General features: G+C 38.7%; 1 pseudogene; it reads left to right on the top strand.

Moving 5' to 3' along the window:
• The first annotated feature begins 6369 nt into the window (after window positions 1–6369).
• On the top strand, window positions 6370–20614 carry LOC109118860 (bidirectional sugar transporter SWEET5-like; annotated as a pseudogene).
• Window positions 20615–21055: the final 441 nt, after the last annotated feature.

Genomic DNA, 21055 nt, shown 5'->3' with positions numbered 1-21055 from the left:
ATAGGTTTAGAATTAGGCTTCGTTTTAGGGATAGGGTTAGTGTTTAGGGTTATTTTTGGGTTTTAGGGTTTGGGGTTTAGTATTTTTAGTTTAAAATTTATTATTTAGTGTTTAGTGTTTGAATATTTATATTATGGGCTTATTTTTAATTGCCCCTAGAGGGGTAGGGGCTGAGCAATCCCCCCATGCCTTAACATTAATAAAAACAAAAACACAATGAGGGGACATAAACCTTACCTCCAAACCTATGATGGTTTAGAGTCAACTTTTCAAAAAAAATCAACTCCTCCCCTTACAAAAAATGTAAAACCAAAATACTAAGAACCTAGAAGAGAGGACTCCTCATACATAATATCTAGGAAACATAATCAATGGAGACTCTCCCTTTACATTTTCAAAAAACTATAAGCTAACCTATTCTAACCTGTCAAAAGAAGCTATAATTATGAATTATAGCGAAGTTGAAAAGGTAACATATTGATCAAGGGGGCTCTTTAATTTTCTTGGTCTTCCTCCTCCTAAATCTAGGCATTTCTAATAGATCAAGATGATATTAAACATTTGCTTCCTTAGGCAGTTGTTGGTTGTTGAAGTATATTTGGGGAGTGGCTGTCTTGTGGTTGTGTTTTGAAAGTGCATCAGCAATTTAATTATCTTTTTTAAATACATTTATGTTTGATGTTTTGGGTCAGATTTGAAGGTGTGCTCTATGTTGTCCATACCTGCCTTGTTACAATAACGAAAACAGTAGGCTCAAAGCCAAAGTTAGTCAATTTTTCATTAGTAGGGTGTTTACCCCTTAAGTCCATAAAAACAAGAGGATTAAAAAGGAATGTTCTTATGCCATTAAAGTGAATTGAAGTGGTTTTTGGTTCTTTTTTCTCTGATTTCCTCCTATGATGAAGAGCAACTAAAGCCTCCGTGAGTATTCAGTTTCCACACTGATTGATCAGGAAGGTGGTGTTATGGAGAATCTTTGTTTTAATGTTGTTGGGGAATTGACTAGTTGGTGCCTTCTCAATCAACTTGCTCCAGCGCCACTTCCCTTCTTCCCCAAAATCAGCCACAGTGGAATTGTTGAATGTGTTATTATTGCTAGAAAATTGTTCTAATGGTCCACTTCAAAGCCAACTATCCCACAAGGTATAGTTTCAAGCTTGATGTTTCCATTGGATATGTTGTTCAACTTGTTTTCTATTTATTATCATGTATTTCCAAGTCAATGACTCTCCTGTATCCCATTTTTTGCTTACAGGGTTAGATCTTTGGTAATATTTTTATCTTAAAAAATCTCCCCACAAAGTTTGTTAAGTTCTAACAATCCACTACTGCTTGAATAAGATAGCCATGAAAACATCATTTAATTTTCTCATTCCCACCCTCTCTTCATCATATGGGAAGCTTAGATTTTTCCATGATGCTCAATTATACATCTTTCTTTCACTTTTCCATCCCAAGAAAACTCATCTATGAGCATTTGAATATGTTTAAGTACATTAGATGAACGTGTTACTACAGACAGTAAGTGTATAAGCAGGTCCTGTAAAACATGTTTTGTAAAGACTGCTTTGCCACCATAGCAGAGTTGTTTGGTTTGCCAACCTGTAATGCTGCATACAAATTTGTTAACAAGGTCAAATAAAGAAATATTCCTAGGACTACCAACAAGTAAAGGGCATCGAAGGTAAGTAAGAGGACCCTGCTTTTGTTTAAAACCTGTAGTCTTTTAATTTAATCTCTTGTGCTATTGAAATCAGTAGAAATATCTTCATACTCCTTTTAAGTTTGCATTAAAAGATCTAAAGTTTTGCACCTTCCATAGGTAAAATATATTATGTCATCAGCAAAGCTCAGGTGGTTGAATTTAGTCCCCCTCATATCCATGAAAAAAACATGATAATCATGGGGATTATGTAACCTGTTGAGTGACCTTGATAATATTTCTGCACCTAAAATAAGTAGGACAGGAGAAAGGTGGTCACCTTGCTTGAGACTTCTAGTGGAGTGGAAGAAACCATACCTCTTACCATTGACAATGATTGAGTACCAATTATTGGCCATAATTCTCCACACAATATCAATGAAAACTTCAGCAAATCCCATTGACTTAGAACCACAAAAATTATGACCAAGAAACCTTGTCATAAGCTTTTGCCATGTTAGTTTTATTATTATATTGCTCCCAATATTGGGTTTCTTGACTTGGTAAATGATTTCCTGAGCTAACATGATGTTCTCAAAAATACATCTACATTCAACGAACCCCGATTGATTGGGAGAAATTAAAGAAGTGAGGATAGGACTAAGTTTGTTTCTCACTAGCTTAGATATAATTTTGCTTAGTTGCTCAAACTTATAGGCCTAAATTAAGTTAATTTTAGGATCACTCACTTTAGGAATAAGGACAATACAATACTGTGAGAAGTACTTAGGAATCATTTGGACACTAAAGAAATCCTGAACAACTCCCATTAAATCATTATTGATAATGAGCAAGCATTTTTGAAAGAATTAACCATTCATACCATTAGGGCCAGTGGCATAGTTAGGATTCATACAAAAAATCACACTCTTAAATTCATCCATTATGGGAATACTGGTGAGCTGTGTATTTTTCTCCTTACTGATCATCCTAGGAATGCATCCCATTAAAAAGCTTTCCTCACCTATAAAAATCTCATTGAAATGATCACAAGCTGCCTGAGCAATATTTTCCTCACCTTGTATACATTACCCATTTTCACTGATAATTTTATGGAATGTAACTTTCTTCTTTTTCCTCTTATTATTGAGTGGGAATATTTAAAATTTGTGTCACCTTTCTTAAACCATTGGAGCCGGGTTTTCTGTTTCAAAATATTATTTTCCAGCTTGAGGAACTTGATCTTCTTGGCAATGATCTGATGGAGGGCACTTCTGTTTGAATCATTTTGGTTAAGGATATAGTTTTCTTCAGCCTTGTGAACCTGTTCCTCATACATGTTTACATTTTGAAAGATATCACTAAATTTCTTCTTTGACCAAGCACTACGAGTATTGGACAACCTTCTCCTTTTCTAATGAAATCTCCACATACCATTACCTTCCACTTCCATCCCAACAGGTTTCCACAGTTTCCAAGAAAAGAGGGTTGTCAACCCAACAATTGAGGAATCTTAAATACCTGATGTGATCAGTTTCTTTGAAACCATTTCCATGAGAATAGGACAATGGTCTGACCCAGTAGCTAACAAGTGAGTTATAGTGGTCTGAGGCATCCTTTTCAGCCATGAATCATTCACAATATCCTTGTTAAATATCTTCCATATTCATTGTTTAATACCCCTCTTGTTGGACCATGTTAATTTGTGACCACTGAAACTAATGTCCAGAAGGCCAAAGGCTTCAATGACAGCTATGAAATCCCAGCTTTTCCTCATATTATTAGGCACCCCTCCTAGCTTTTCATCATCTGCAATTATAACATTGAGATCTCTTAAGAGCACCAAGGCTTGGTATCCACAATGGCTTGTTGTAAAATCTTATCCAAAGAGGTCTCCTGAAATGTTTTTTGCATTTTGCATAGACAATAGTAGTAGTAAATTGACACTGTAACTCACTGTGTTTCATTTCACAAGTGATTTGTTGTTCATCTTCATCAAGAATATTACTGTCAATATCACTGCTCCCCAAACCTAAATTTTACAATTACAGTTACTAGTAGCATTCTCCATTTTTAACTGGACTTTAAAACTTTAAACATGTACACTGTCTGAGAATGGTTCAAAAATAGTGATAATTGATAACTCATAAACCTTCCTGAGCATTTTGAGTCTCTCCAACACCCCTTGAGTGTTTATCCCTCCTGCACTCCATATGATTGTACTAATTATTTAGAAGATCTAGAGGAAAATAATCCAGTATTTGGTCTGCCAGCTGTGACAGTGTTTACATCTTGATTCTTCAAATGAAATTTGTCATGTTGGAACCCTCTTGAATATAAGCATTGACTTTGTATTACCTTTTGAATCATCTTCTAGAGCCTGATCATTAGATGGACTAAAGGCTTTAATAAGAGCCTCACTAGTCTCATCATCCTCATCTAGATCATCTAGAGAATGGTTGTCCCTATCAAGTTCATCTTCAGAATCATCCACAACATACTAATCAATCAGAGGTGTTGTATTTACCTGACAAAACTGTTATCTCATATTAGGTGATTCAGTTGTTTGTGGAGTTATTTAGCCTGTAGAGGCGGGATATCCATCCCTTGGTTGTTATTGACCATAACAAATGTGCTACATTGTTCCTCACTCATTTCCTGTTCCTGCTCACTTTCACGTCCTTGCTGCTTACAATGTCTCCTTTTAGAAGCATCTTTTTTTTTGTTGGGCTTATTTTTGCTCTTGGAAGTTATTTCATAAGTACAAGTACGAATCTTCTTCCCCTTATCTTTGTTTTGTTAACCTTATCATTTTTCTCATTATCCTCTTTTTCATTTTAATGTTTTTCCTTATTTTTTCAAGAGTTTTGTTGCGTGCTATTTCCTGTCTAAACCTGTTGTTGAATCTATTGTTGTTCCACCTGTTGTTGCTTGTTTCTAGAATTATCAAATGCTCTAAGGTGTGGACTATGGTCAACGTACAACCCCTCATACAGAACATGAGGCAAACTCCCCCCTTTGGTAACGCTTCCTTCAAGTTAGAGATTTTTCCCTGACTTCGCCATCCATACCTCCAATAACTTCTTTAGTAGAACCTACCTCAACATCAATAACATTGGGGTGATGGGGTATTTGGAGCATTGATTCAATACCTGTGATCTTGTGATTGTTGGCAGCTGTAACCTGTTGCTATTATTCATTCATTGTGTTGTGTCTGTTTATGACATATGGTGTACTATGAGACCCATTTTTTGGTTGATCATGTTGTGTTGTTGTTTTATTGATATGTTCTTCCACTGTTTTGTCTGTCTCTTGGTATTCCTGCATTCCAAGATTAGAAAAAATATTTTGACTTTGAATATTAGCTATACCTGCTGCTTCCTGTTCCTGTTCATGGCTTTTATTGCTTCCTTTCGTTGGAGGTGAGACTGGTCTCCAAAAAGTGTTGGAGTATGTTAGGTCCTTATTTTTGTGTTTTCTCTTTTTTTGTATCTGCCATTGTGCTTCCTGGAACTCTTCTTGATTATCTTGATCATTTTGAATGCAGGTAATTTTTCTTTGTTGTTGGCCTGTAAGTTGGTTCCCTTATTGACTTTGGTTTCCATCCTTTTTGAACTTTACCCTTTGACTTGTGTTTGGATGAATTTTTGACTTGGCTGTAACCTCTATTGTACTCTTGTCATGCTCTTGAGGATTTTTGTGGCCTCCTTGTTGCTATTCTCTTTTAAGATTTACTCTTTTTTCTGCTTCAAATTCCTTCTTCTTCTTTTTTTGAAATTCTCATCCCTTCTTTTTACTGTACATTCATATTCCATATGTACTTGATGTTTAAAGTACGTACAAATGGATCAATAATGCAAGTAGTAGACCATGGAGAAGCGGACAGCATATCAACGCTATACAACTGATTGCCAGTAAACTCGAATTCTTCCAATGTAGGCATATATATCTTTAAGTTAATGGCACTACAGATTTATTATCAAACTGGATTTATACTCAACATCAACTCGTAGGACTAATCAAAAGAAGCTATATATTGGAAAAGTTTGGAATGAAAAAATACAAAAGAAAGAAGCTTAAAAAGATTAAAAAGCCAACATGATTAACACTTCTAGATGTTGAATGATGATTTACCTTATGTCAAATTTGATTGTTCTTTGAAAACTTTTTCTAATTATCTGTATGAATAGATGGTTTAGATTATGGTTATGTTTTTTATTATTCAATTGTAAGGGGAGAATCTGCCTTGTTTATGGTATTGTAGAATTTATTTTAAGAATATATCCATTTTGAAAGGGTAAATGGACTAACCTTAGTAGGTAGGTCAATTTGGTCCGTCATAGGCATGAAGGTAAGGTATAGCCCCCCTTCTTGTACATATTTTTTGTGTGAAATGATAAGGCCTGGGATGTTACTCAACCCCTAACCCACTCCAAGGGTCGTTCCAATTATTTATTTAAAAAAACCTAAACCCTAACCCTAACCCTACCCCTAACCCAAACCTAAACTCTAAACCTATCCTAACCCTAAAACCAGATCCCTAAGCCCAAAATACCAAAACTCAAACATTAAATACTAAACTATAAATTTTAAACAAAGAATGATAAATCCTAAACCAAAAAACCTAAAAAAAACCTACACCCTAACCCAAATTCTAATCCTTACACTAACGCTAAACACTAAACCTAATCCTCTAGCCTCTAGTTTTTTCTAAAAAGCCATAAAAGATGGTGATGAGTATTAATGATATTCGATTTATCGTTAACATTATCGACAATATCTTATCATTTGTTCTCTTTGCTTTGCCAATGCCAACATTTCTGTTATGCCTCGTATTTTTTTTATACGTAGTGCGCATCGTGATCTAGAAGACGTAAAGAAATATTAGGCAAGGATGTTATTTCCAAATGTGATATTAAGTATGAGTTGGCTAATGTAAGTGCCATTAACTTTAAGTGAGGGATTAATTAGTGGCTAATTTGGATTGATTTAATCCAATGGGCCCCACCACTCATAATTGGTGGCTGATTAGGATTAATTTAATCCAGTGGGCCCCACCACTCAAGGCAAAAATTAAAAAGGGATCAGATTGTGGGCAGGCCTTAGTGGACAGGTGTAGAGGGGGGCTGCCTCCACTTCATACTATTAAATGAGGTGGAGAAATCCACTCCATGCTAAATAAAGTGGTGAAATTCATTGCGGCATATCATCTTCTTCTTCACCACTTGTCTTAGGCAGCCACGGAAATGGAGAAACCAACCCTGCAACTCTTGGCCAGCAGCTGCAAATAATTTGGTTAGTAATCTCCTTGTTTGGTGTATTAATTCTTTAGAATACCTTGTTAATTATCCATTAATTTTAAGAAGGGGGCGTGACCAGTAGCTTAGGAAGTTTGTTTTAGTTATTGAATGTGCTAAGTATGAACGGAAACCATAATCGGATTATTAGTGGTGTCGTGTTGGTGCTTGGGCTGTTTTGATTAAAGCAAACTGCAGGAAAATTCTGTTTTGGCATTATGTATATGTTGAATGTGATTATGAGTATATACTCCAAAGGATGAATACGATAATGTAGATGTGTTGCGACTTATAAAATGAGTTATCGCTCGGTGTGTCGTTGCTTAGCTGCTATGGTTGCCGAGACGGAACTGTTTTGTGGAGGGGGCTGTTTAATATGATTCTTTGGGTTATATGTGTTATTGGTATTGCTGTGGATAATTTGGATTGTTGTCGGATTGGGACGAAGTAAGGAAAATAGGGGAAGTGCTGCCGAATTTTCGTTAGATTATTAGCTAGCTTACAAGAAAGTAAAGCACGATGTTTATCTAATTGCGGCACGATTGTTGCTTGTTATAGATTAATAGCTTGAGCAGTAAATATTGGACGTGCGGCTCGATTATACTGTATGTAACGCGGTCCCTTCTTTCTTTGTTTGGCGTGACTTTTAAAAATAAGCGAATAACTGACAGATTTGATACTTACCTCTAGAGCGTCTAGGTGACGTATATTCTTGCTTCCACAATTTTTCCTCTATATATCGGCTATGTCTAAGGCTATGATGATCTCTAATATCTATGGTAGTGCTTCTTAGAGTCATTGAGATTTTACGTTTCCATATCGTATTAAAGGTTCATAATCTTGATAAAACATTAATCTTTGGTAATACTCCTTGCTGGTTCACGTTGATTGTTCTATTGAGTTATAAGAAATGATTTTAATTGCATATGGTTGCTCATAATATTCTGCTCGTGCATAGAGTCATTTATCATTTCACCGAGTCCCGGGCCGGGTAATGTTCGTGCGGAGTTTCTTGCATATGTCACCGAGTTCCTCACTAGAGGGCCGGGTATGTATATTATATATATGATTGGTGATGAGGATGGTTATGATGATGATGATGACGGAGATGAAGTGATGATTATTTTGCCGAGCCCCTTACTAGGGAAGCTGGGCACCTTAAATGTTAAATATATGCATGATTTTCACTTAAAAGGGTATATGTGTAGCGATATTTTCTTTCGACTTGCCATATTGGTATCCTGTCATCTTTACCTTATGCTTTACATACTCAGTACATTGTCCGTACTGACCCCCCTTTCCTCGGGGGGCTGCGTTTCATGCCCGCAGGTGTAGACGCACAGTTCGGTGATCCTCCCACCTAGGATATCTACTCTGCTGATTGGGAGAGCTCCACTGTTCCGGAGCCCAGTCGTTTTGGTACATAACTTTTGTGTAGTCTTTTGCTCGTCTATGGGTATGGCGGGGCCCTGTCCCATCGAGTTTCACTAATGTACTCTTAGAGGTCTGTGGACATTATGTGGGTTGTATATATATGTTTTGGATAATGGTCTGGACATGGTTTGTTTGGGATGTCCGCTTGTACAGGGGCAGCCTTGTCGGCTGCGTACATCATTGTGTATTGTGTAGTGGTAGCCTTATCGGCATACATATGTTATTATGCTTTGAATAGTGGCGGCCTTGTCGGCTCGCATATGCTGTTATGGTTGAATGGTTATGACTCTTTATGAGACAGTCCTCTTATATATATATATGACGTTGGGGTTGGCTTGATTTGATTAAATTCCATATTGTCTTAGTTTCAGTTGGTTATACTTAGCAGGTTTGTATGTGGGTGTCCAAAATGGGCACTAGTCACGGCCCATCGGGTTGGGTCGTGACAAAGAGTGGTATCAGAGCGGTTCTTCCTCGGAAGTGTCTACAGACCGTGTCTAGTAGAGTCTTGTTTATCGGTGTGTTGTGCACCACATCTATAAACAGGAAGCTACAGGACATTTAGGATGTCATTCTTTCTTCTTATTCTAGATCGTGCGATAGAACTATATTAACAGGATAATCCCTTTCTAACGAATCCGTGTGTTTTCAGCTATGCCTCCAAAGAAAGCGACAGCCGCCCAGAAGGGAAAATCGGTAGAAGAAGGTACTAGTCAGACCCGGAGAGTTACTAGGGCCCGTGCCCAGTCTATGCCTGGTATGATGCTCCACTCGGAGAGCTCTGCGTACATCATTGTGTATTTTGTAGTGGCAGCCTTGTCGGCATACGTATGTTATTATGCTTTGAATAGTGGCAGCCCTGTCGATTCGCGTATGCTGTTATGGTTGAATGGTTATGACTCCTTATGAGACAGGTCCTCTTATATATATATATATATGACGTTGGGGTTGGCTTGATTTGGTTAAATTCCATATTGTCTTAGTTTCAGTTGGTTATACTTAGCAGGTTTGTATGTGGGTGTCCAAAACGGGCACTAGTCACGGCCCATCGGGTTGGGTCGTGACAATTTCATCATAAAAAACAAATTAGTGGAGGAGTTCCACCCATACCTATACCTTGCATATACAATAAACTGTTTGAGGTGGATTTACTAAGTCATGCCTTTCGTTCATCCACACAACATTATTGTGGTCACCATCAACATTATTGGTCTTTTTCATGCAGTTGTGCTATATTTCCCCATTGTTCTTCTACACTATTGATATACCGTGGTTTCAAGGTACTTTTAATACTTTTTTCTTAAGTTTATTGTGTGTCCAAAAGCTTTTTTGTATTAATTTGTATGTAAGTTTCTCTTTATTTGGGAAATCTGTCAAAAAGATGAATGCGGAGACTTTTGAGCAATAAATGCAAAAAAGTACCACCTACAGAGCTTTTGATGATGTGTCGTGCCTTTGACGGTCCGTAGGTAGCATCGTAGTGAAGCTGCTGAAGGAAGATGGGGAAGTCTGACCAAGTGTGGGGTTACGGAGTGTGTGATGGACCGTCGTAGCCATGACGGTATGTTCTGCTGGTTCATCATGAAGATCAGAGTAGTAGTCCCACTAACCAAATTCCAAGAGTTTAAGTGTTATGGAACAGAGACCCTCGACAGACCATTGTGCCTGTGGCGATTAATCATACATGTCGTCAAGGATAATGAAAGGAGCAGTACAAGAATTTGCAAAGTATGGGATGACAAAATTCCAGGACTATCCATCGTGACCACGACAACCCATCGCGAGGTCCGTCGACCCAGCCGCGTTTTGACAGATTTCCATCAAATATAGTCCTTCTTTGATTAGGTTTTGGTTATTTATAAATAGTTTGAAAAAAAATCATTTTGGGGGATAGACTTTTTGGTTATGAGACTCTCTTATAGTTAGACTCTTGGTTATTTTAGCTTCTTTTGTGGATTAAACTTTGTGATTATTATTACACTTTTGGAGAATATTTTGTCTTCGATTAATTGCAATAATTGATTGTTTGTTATTTTATTGATTAATTAAGTGAATTTGTGGATTTTTTTCTTTCACCGTGAAGTAAGTACATGAATTCTTATATTACATATTTGAATATTGTGATTATTACTATGGTTAAATAAACTCCATAACAAGAGTTGTGCGAACCGTAGGTTAATAATGAGGTAAAACCTAACTAAAATAACAATTCTAGAGTAGTGTCATGCATGAATTGATAGTTCTTTCGCTTGGAAGTCTTTTTAACGGATGACAAACATTAGAACTCGTCTTAATGCTAATTGCCGGACCAAGGAGGTAGATAATAGCAAAAGAATTATCAACATAGATTTAGTGTATACTATCTAATAGGCTAGTGATGATTAGTACAAGGTAATAACTTAGTCAAATATCGAATACAATGCTTAATATGAGGTAAAGGTAAGGGTTACTATAGCAACACATGAAGCCGGACCAAGGTGCGGAGAGAAATTTTCTAGATACCGGACCAAGGATTTAGAAATTCATAACTTATCACTCTACATGCAAGAAACTAGGAAAGAATTGTTATAGTTAGAATTATCAAGTTAGTTATATGTGGGGAACATGTACACCCTAGTTACTTTTATTAACTGATTAAAATCCAACATTTGAAGCTGTTAATATTCTCCTTTAATTTAGCTAGTTATTTTCATTCATTTAGAAGTAAAAAAATATCTTTTATTGTCATTTTTTACCAAGGAAATATTTGACTAAATAGTAGTAATAATAGATTGAAGTTAAGTCTGAATTATTTTCCTCGTGGGAACGATCCCAACCTCACTAGTTGGGTTTTTTACTTGATACGACTGCTTTACCTCTTATTTGTGAAGTAAGTTTGAGTGTATCAAACTTTGGCGCTGCTGCCGGGGAAAGTAGCTTTAAGATTAACTTAAACTTCTTATTAAAATTTAGTCAATATTTTCTTAATCTTATTTTGTTTATTATTTTTTATTCATGCAGAACTATCTTCCTTGTATGCCAAATACACGGAGAGGAAGAGAACCCTTGTTTCCTTACGATCACAAATTAGAGCATACACTACCCAACATTAATTGAAACTTGGGTATTAATGATGATGATCCAAACCAGAACATCGTAGCTCCGGTTGATGTTCATGGTCAATTGTTACCTGATGCTCCAGGTGAATACAAATAGAGGGGACAAAAACCCGCTCCACGACCCCAAGAATACTACAAAGGCTATAACAAAAATAGCATACTACGATGGGCCACTTGTCTTGCCCCCTATGCCACAAGGTCACACCTTTGTGGTAACTAGTACGTTGATGCAAATGCACACTGCCAGAGGTTTGTTTTCAGGGCTACCTTCTGAGGATCCACATGCCCATATAGCTAAGGTAAGGGCAGTGTGTAAAGCTGTGTAGGGTGGCCTGACTTGGACTATGATGTAATAGGGCTAAGAGTTTTTTCGCTCACACTGACGAGAGAGTCTGCTATTTGGTTAACTGAGCTCCCTTATAACTCAATTTTCACTTGGAACAAACTAAGGGACATTTTATTAGCACGCTACTACCCTGTCTCCAAGAAACTAAACAACAAAGACAGAGTGAACAACATTGTGGCACTACCAGGAGAGCGAGTTAGTAGTTCTTGGGATAGATTAACCTCATTTTTTAGAAGCGTCCCAAATGACCATAAAGATGATGAGTCATCGAAGGAATACTTCTATCGGGACAGGGTGAAAATAATAAAGCGGTGTTGGATACTATAGCAGTTGGTTCTTATGGGGAGTGTCCTTATATTGAGATTGCTGAAAAGTTGGAGAAAATCTCTCGGAACAATAAAGCTTGGAGTACTAGGAAGTCAGATACAAGGAGAAATACTTTCACAGTGCAATCCACTCATAACCCAGCCACAGATGAGATTCGTGAAGAGATAGCTCATATAAGAACTGAGCTTGGGTTGGTATAAAAACATATCACTGGGGTTCAGAAAAGATAAATGCAGTTAACTACTTGTCTAAACCACCACAACCAAATGATGAATGCTATTATGCGGAGGATTCCTATGCAATAAACGAGCAGACGGGGGGGTTCCTGACCGAGTGCCCAAGGCACAAATCAGGATAATTGGCGCCAAGGTCAAGGGAACACAGGTTGGATCTATGGTAACTATGACCGTGAGGGTCATTATGTCCGAGATGGAAACTACACCACAACAACAACATCAATAGAGGTAACTATGGTATCAGAAATGATAGGAATGGGCCGTATGTCCCTCCTCAAAATTGTGAAGTTACTCCTAGGGATGGTGGAGATAGTATGGCGCGAGTTGAGGATATGTTGCACCAAATGATGAGGAGGTTTTATGCTAATGATGAGCACATTAAAGAGTAAAGGAGTGATTTAGTGGGTATTGGGTAGAAAGACGATACACATGCAATATTTATTAAGCAGATCGAGTTGCAAATGACCCAATTATCTGCGTTTGTGTACACATGGCAACCGGGCACTCTTCCTAGCAACACTGTCCCGCTTCAGAAAAATAATGCACACTGTATGACAATCACTACTCGGGGTGGTAAGCAAACCATTGACCCACCTATTACATCTAATGAGGAAAATGTGAGAAAGGATAATGATAAGGTGGTAGAGGGTAGTGGTGAAGCAGAATATAGCACTGGAAAAAAAGATGCGGAAGTCCCTATAAAAATATTTCCCATGCCGAGACCACCACCCCCTTTCCTCAAAGATTAGTGAAAAAGACCGAGGATGGTAAATATCAGCGTTTTATAACAATGTTGAAGCAGCCTTCTATCAATGTCCCTTTGGTAGAAGCTCTACAACAAATGCTCGATTATGCCATGTTTATGAAAGATCTGGTTACAAAGAAAAGATCAGTCATTTTTTAGGATGATGATAGAATGCAACATTGTAGAGCTATTGCTACAAGATCTCTCACACAAAAGAAATAAGATCCGGGTGTGTTCACTATTTCTTGTACAGTGGGGTCATTATATTCTGCGAAAGCATTATGTGATCTGGGGGCAAGCATAAATCTCATGCCCCTCTTAATTACAAGAAGTTGGTTTTAGGTTCCCCAAAGGACACTACGATGTGGCTATTTAATGGTGATCGAATAGTGAAAAGGCCAATAGGGGTACTCCACGATGTGCTAGTAAAGGTGGAGTCATTTATATTTCCAGCAGATTTTGTTATCCTTGATTGTGAAGTCGATTTTGAAGTGAATATTATTCTTGGGAGGCCATTCCTTGATACTGGTAGAGCTTTAGTTGATATTGAAAATGGACAGATGAAATTTTGGTTGAAGAATGAAGAAGCGACCTTCAACATTTTTTAGGTCCATGAGGCAGATTGGTGAGCTCCAATCGGTATCTTCTATATCCTACAATGAAAAGATAAAGAAGGATTATGACCTAAAAAGTGAAAAACAAGAGTTTATGGTTGGGGATTTGGTGTTTTTAGATAGTTCTAGGTTGCGTTGGCTTCCGGGCAAGCTCAAATCCAAATGGACTGGCCTTTTCTTGATTACTCAATTATTCCCTCATGGAGCAGTTGAGTTAGAAACCAAGGAGGGAGTGCAGTTTAAGGTTTATGGAGAATGAATAATGTCTGCCATCAAATCCCAAGGATCAACCAAGGGATCGAGGCATACCATCTTGATGAAGGTTGAGTAATCAAGCGTCCTCGATCGTGCCGCGATGTTAAATCATGTTTTTTCGGAGGTAACCCAATAATTATAGTTTTTCTAGTAATGGTAGCATTTTCTACTAATGGGTATTAAATTTGCAAGCACATCACCAGGAATTTCTAGAGATACACCACTCTGCAGTAGTCACTGACGGACCCATCGACGTCCCGTCATGAACACGACGGACCGTCGCATGAATCCGTCTTGCCAGGTACATCTTTCAGTTATTTTCAAAACTAGGGCACAAGCAACAGAACTAACGACGGACCGGCACAACTGCGACGGACCATTGTCGGGGACTCGTCTCGTCATTAATGAAGCATACCCGACCGGCCCGGCTGGGAGTTTTTAAAAATTCTTAACATTTAACAACCCCACCCCTTAATTCACCCATTTCCTTCCCTCTTCCTTCCACCTCCCTCCCTTTTCAACTTCCAATTTTCTACCTCTCTTCAACCTATCATATTTTCCAAATTCCCAAATTCATAAAATCCACTTTCTACTAGTCGAGTCTGCTGCTATGGTTCTTTTCTTGATCACCAAGTACCTTCCTATCTTGTTTTTCTCAAATTCTCAGGTATGTGTCTCTGATTTCTACCCATGTACATTGCATTTTTTTTATCAATTAGTATTAGCCTATATCTTATTGATTGTTTCATTCTTTAATACATATTCTGTTTTACCTAGGTTGCGAATCCTCAAAATTGCGTTGTTAAACCACTAAAAATAGGTGCTTTAGCAATGCTAGTTTACTAGGTATTTGGGTTAAACACATGTAGGTCAAAACACTAAAAATTCAATTTGGGTCATAGGGGATGAATGTGGCATCCCCTGTTCTTTCACTGAATGAAAGAATGATACCCCGATGACGGACCGTCGTACCCACGACGGACCGTCATAGGGTCCATCCCAACATCCCTAACACCTCACTGTCCAATTTTCTCCAACTATCCACCAACGAACTCATGCGATGGACCGTCGTTCACACAACGGTCCATCCTTCACAACCGTTCTGGTTGTTAGAGACCCTATTCTTAAGGATCTCTTACTTTTTCTAAGTGTCCTCTTATAGACATATACGACGGACCATCATACTCGCGATGGTCCATCCTGCACAACCGTTCTGGTTGTCAAAGACCCTGTTCGTAAGCGTCTCAAAAATTTTCCAAGTGTCCTCTTACAGTCATCTACGATGAACCATCATACCCACGATGGTCCGTCCTGATAATCGTCATGACAGTCAGAGACCTCTCTCCCAAGGGTCTCCATACTTTTTTCTAAGTGTTCCACGACGACATCGATGATGGACAATCATCATTACAATGGTTCATCCTTCTTATCCGTCATACTTGTTATAGACTTTCTTGGGTCTCTACCTGAACATACTTTAAGTAAGACATGACAGACCCCATGACAGTCCGTCATACATACATGAGCCGTCACCTGGTTTGTCGTGTTTCACTGTTACTATAGAAATGTCGTTATATCTTAAATCTTTTATTTATTTTTTGTCGTTTGCTAGTCTTTTTTGCTCCTTCTAGTACTAATATTGATTTTTTACAGGTACTATCTAGTATAGCACAAAAAAAAGATAGAGTCTACGCACGTGGGCGATCAAAGTCTATTTTCCCGTCTTCTCGCCTGGTCATTGGCTCTAATGATGAGCTTGACCCCGAGTATGTGCCCCCAGGAACTTCTACCCTATCCCGAGTTGCATGTGTTGCGAGAACCACACCCAAAAAGGTGGCGTCCGGCGTACTCACTGCCTCCCAGTCTGATGAGGAGTGCACATTGACCGGCACACCTTCTGGGTCTGCTACTAATGAAGAAGGAGTGTTTGGCTCCTTAGGAGTTTTATGGTCGCAGGAAGCCTCCGGATCTACAGAGTTCCCTGCACCCGCTACAGCTTCATAATCTACCTCATCTGATGAGGTTGACAGTTCAAAATCCACATCCAACTCACCGACTTGTGCTCTCACCCCGATTGCCAACCAGCTCAACCGGTGGTGTGTCGATGGGCAGTATCAAGTTTATTCAGACACAAATTTCTGAATGACAAAGGAGTCATGACACAGACCCTTACATTGGAGAGGAGGGTCCTTATGGGAAGTCTCTCGACTATGCCAGAGATCCACAATCTCTTCACCTAACATCGACTGGAGTGGACAAAACGTTTGTTGTGGCATTATAGTTAAGAGTCGGTCCGAGAGTTCTACGCCTACTACGTGGCTACTCTCAGATCATAAATTGATAGGTGGGTTTCCTTCGCCAAACATGCCCCATTGGAGCATGTCCGAGTACGTGGCATTCAGGTTAATATCTCCCTACCTGCCATCCGTCGGTATCTATAGTGTGAGGATGTTGATGCCAACCGAATCCCTCTCACCGCCGAGTTTGACTACCGGTGGCAAATTGTCAAAGATGGCCAATTCTTGTGTTAGCCATCTCTTAGAGAGACCACCAAGAGGTGGATAGCCCTGCACTTGTCTGTTGATGGAGAGGGTGCTAACGATGTTCTTATGGTTGATTGTCCGCCACTGCCTTTCCCCCAAAGCCGCGTATAATATAGTCGCATGGGATCGTGCAGTACTGAAGGCAGCAATGATAGCTAGGTTTGAGGTGGACTTTGCTCAGCTTCTACAGGCGGTCATGCACCAGAGGGCTTTTAAGGTCACAACTACTTACCCTTTTCCGTGCAAGAAATTTTCTTCATGCAAGTCCGCAGGTGTGCCTATCTGGCACATTGATCAACTCAAGACCCCACTAGGCACTGTTGATATTGGCCTCATCAGGGATGAGGCCAATGACTTGGCTCCACACAGAGGGCCCCATCCAGAGTTGCCTCATATTAGTGACAATCTTGATGATACCATCACACAGCCTTGCACGGCTACGCAGGATGCTTCCACTAACACTATCCCAGTCTAGTCTATCCCGGGTAGTAGCACTGACCTGAGCTCCTCTCGCTCATCCCCTTTCCCCGCTCTGGTCCCGCTTGCTAGGGTCCAGAAACTAGGAGCAGAGATGGCTACACTTCTGCATCACATCTAGCCATGGATGCAGAGGTATATTGGTGAGGCATAAGAGCGCTTGGAGTGGAGAATGGTCCAGCACACAGAGCAGAAGACTGCTGAGGTTCATCACCGCTTGGACGCTTTTGAGTTGCGGTTGCTAGCCCGTACAGCACCTCAGGTGAATGTGTCGACCCTTCAGGCTGCGTTTGAGAGTCTTCGCGCAGACATCGATGTGATCTTAGAGGCTAGGGTGCTTAAGTCTGAAGCCCCTTATGCAGAACCTACTGAGGATATACTGATGGTGGCCTTATTCGCCACTTCTGAGATTCCACCACCTCCACCTCAAGAGAATGCCAATAGAAATAGGGTTCACGAAGAGGATGAGGCTAGAGCACGAAAGAAAGAGCGTTGTGAGATGGAGAATGTGAGGAGAGCCTCACTTTTTAATGAGGAGGCGCGTCGGATGAGGGCCGTAGAGTCAGCTGCTCGGGCATGTAGCTCCAGAAATGTAGGGATAGCGGAGGATTTGCTGATAGTGTTCTTGCTGCTGAGGGAACTACTGAGGGTGTCCAAATTACAGGTGTAGTCAGCTGCTAGACCTTTCTTTCTCAACCCAACTGACCTTTTTTTAGAATAATGTGTTAGCCCTGGTCCCTTCTTTGACATGTGCACATCAGCTTATGCCAAAAGCATAAGTTGAGGGTGGCTAATGTAGTAAACAGCCCTTTTTATGGACCTGACCCAACTTTGGATATTGTGTACTTTGACTCATGGCAAATCCATGAGTTGAGGGTGGCTATTATGAGGAATGCTCAAGAAAGTGGGGTTGAAAGAACAAAGAGAGAGAAAGAATAAAAGTAAAGTGACTCAAGAATTAGTTTAAAGAAAAGTGAAATAAGAAATATAAAAATACAATAAATATAAGCAAGAAAAGAAGAGAGTCACTTACACAAATGAAGAAAGAAGAGAAAATAGCAAGGTAAAAGAATAAGGGAAAGTGGGAGAAATAAAATGATGAAAAGAGGTATTCTTAGACGATATGTCAAGGAGGGATTAAAAGTAACTAAAGTATACCTAAATATACCCTACCTGACCCTGAGCCTATGATACAAGCTAAGAAAGTCCTATAGTGATCATAAAAGTCTTATAGCAAACTTAAAATAGTGAAAATAAGGGTAAGCTTATGGCAATATGTATGAATGAGTTGTGAATCTGTTCTAAGAGTGAATGTTGAAAAGTAATCCTTGTACTCAAACTAAAATCATTGTGTGAAAAATGAGTATAATTTTTTTGATGTGAGGATATTAGTTGCAATACCGGAAATATTAGCACCTATGTAAGAAATTGAAGAGGATAGGTGTTGGTGCATGGTGAATTATGTGTCATGGTCTGATTCCACATAATTTAAGTCTAATAGTGATAGCATGCATAAATATGATGATACTGATCGACATTGATAACCAAAGGATTGCTAAAGACTAAACATGGATACTATTGTACAAAGATATTGTAGTCAGTCATAGTGCGTCGCTTTAGGACAAACAATGAATTTAAGTTGAGGGTGTTGATAAACCGTGGTTTCACGTTATTTTAAATGCTTTTTCCTTAAGTTAAGTGTGTGTACAAAAAACTTTTTGTATTAATTTTTATGTAATTTTTGAAGGAAATCTATCTAAAAGATTAATGCGGAGGTTTTTGAGAAAGAAATGCAAAAAAGTACGTCGTGCCTGTGACGGGCCGTAGGTGGCATCATAGTGAAGCTGCAGAAGAAAGATGGGGGAACTCTAACAAAGTGTGGGGTTACGGAGTGTGTGACGGACCGTCATAGCCATGACGGTCCATCCTACTGTTTTATCATGAAGATCACAGAAGTAGTCACAGTACCTAAATTTGAAGAGTTTAAGTGTTATGGAACGGAGACCCTCGACGGACCGTTGTGCCTGTGACGATTCATCAAACCTTCCACCGAAAATAATGAAGAGAGAAGTAAAAGAATTTCCACAGTATGGGACGACGGAGTCCATGATGGTCCGTCTTGACCACGACGACCTGTCGCGAGGTCCGTCGAACCAGATGCATTTTGACAGATTTCTAGCAAATAGAGTCCTTCTTTGATTATGTTTTTTTTTATAAATAGTTTGAAAAACCTCGTATTTGGGGTTAGACATTTTGGTTATTAGACTCTCTTATAGTAGACTCTTGGTTATTTTATCTTCTTTTGTGCATTAGACTCCGTGATTATTATTACACTTTTGGAGAATCCTTATTCTTCGATTAATTTCAGTAATTGATTGCTGGTGATTTTGTTGATTGATTAAGTGAATTTCTTGAATTTATTCTTTCTCATTAAAGTAAGTCATGAATTCTTATATTACATATTCAAATGTTGTGATTATGACTATGGGTAACTAAACTCGATAACAAGGATTGTGGGAATGATAAACAAATAATGAGGTAAAACCTAACTAAAATAACAATTCTAGAATGGTATCTTGCATGTATTGATAATACTTTCGCTTAGCCGTATTTTTAACGGATGGCCAACGTTAGAACTCGCCTTAATGCTACGTGCCAGACGAAGGAGGTAGATAATAGGAAAAGAATTATCAACATAGAATTAGTGTATACTTTCTAATAGGCTAGTATTGATTGGTACGAGGTAACAACTTAGTCAAATATCGAATACGATGGTTAATATTAAGGTAAAGGTAAGGCTTCGTATAGCAACACACGTAGACGGACAAAAGGTACGAGTTAAATTTTCTAGTTGCTGGACTAAGGATTTAGAAATACATAACTTTTAACTTTGCATGCAAGATACTAGGAAAGAATTGTTATAGTTAGAATTATAAAGTTAGAAACCTGTGGGGAACACGTAAACCCTAGTAACTTTTATTAATTTATTAAATTCCAACATTTGAAGCTGTTAGTTGTCTCCTTTAATTTACCTAGTTATTTTCATTCATTTTGAATTAAAAAAAACCTTTTATTGTCTTTGTTTACCAAGGAAATAATTGACTAACTAGTAGTAATAATAGATTAAAGTTATGTCTGAACAATTTTCCCATGGGAACGATCCCAACCTCACTAGTTGGATTCTTTACTTAATACGGCCACTTTACTTCTTATTGTAAGTTTGTGCGTTTCAACTTGCAAAAGATATCGGCTACAAATAGTTTCTATTTTGTTCGGTGAAATCGTGGGGCTGGCCATCGCTTAAGCTGGAACCATGTTAGGCTTTCACACTTACACAAGTAGAACCACGGTTCTGGGAATTCTCACAACCGCCTTCGAAATTAGTATGTATGGATCCCCTTTATCAATCATGTACTAGGTTATCAAAACAAAGAGTGTTGAATTCTTTCCAACGAAGCTTTCCACAGTATGCTTTTTAATGGAATATTCTGGGCCATCTATGCTCTCCTCAAGTTTGATCCTTACATCTTGACTGGGCCATCTATGCTTTCCACTGAAGAATCTCTCTTTCCAATGATCATCCTTGCAATCATCTCTTAGCATGACCTTTTTAATACATATCTTTAACCACCTGAAATATTTCAGTTTCTTGCAGTAAAGATTGTTTAATATTTCCAAACTTCTTTCTTGAAATAGTCGTGGTTCTCCCATGAAATGTTTAGCAATGTTGTAAAGTAGAGTTGCAGTTGCATCCTCAACAACCTCTAAAGATGTAGTAGTTTGACCTCCTTCAGTCTTAACAACATTCTTACTTGCAACAACATCAAGAATCTTTTTTTTTTGTGAGATAATTGTTCCACCAATTTCTTAGAGTACTTGTAAAACATGAAATCATGTTAGCTGCTTGCTTATCGGTGGCACTCTTCCATTTATAGTCTGTGATGTTAATTCCCATCTCTTGGAGTTTATTGTAGAGTTGACTATTAGACATACCACTACATGTACAATCTGCAACACTCCTGGGATGCATCTTCTTCTCTT

Source organism: Solanum lycopersicum, chromosome 11 (genome assembly GCF_036512215.1).
Source record: "Solanum lycopersicum chromosome 11, SLM_r2.1".
Taxonomy (NCBI): Eukaryota; Viridiplantae; Streptophyta; class Magnoliopsida; order Solanales; family Solanaceae; genus Solanum; species Solanum lycopersicum.
Note: the sequence above shows the minus strand (reverse complement) of the source record. Positions and strands in the feature narration are given on the sequence as shown.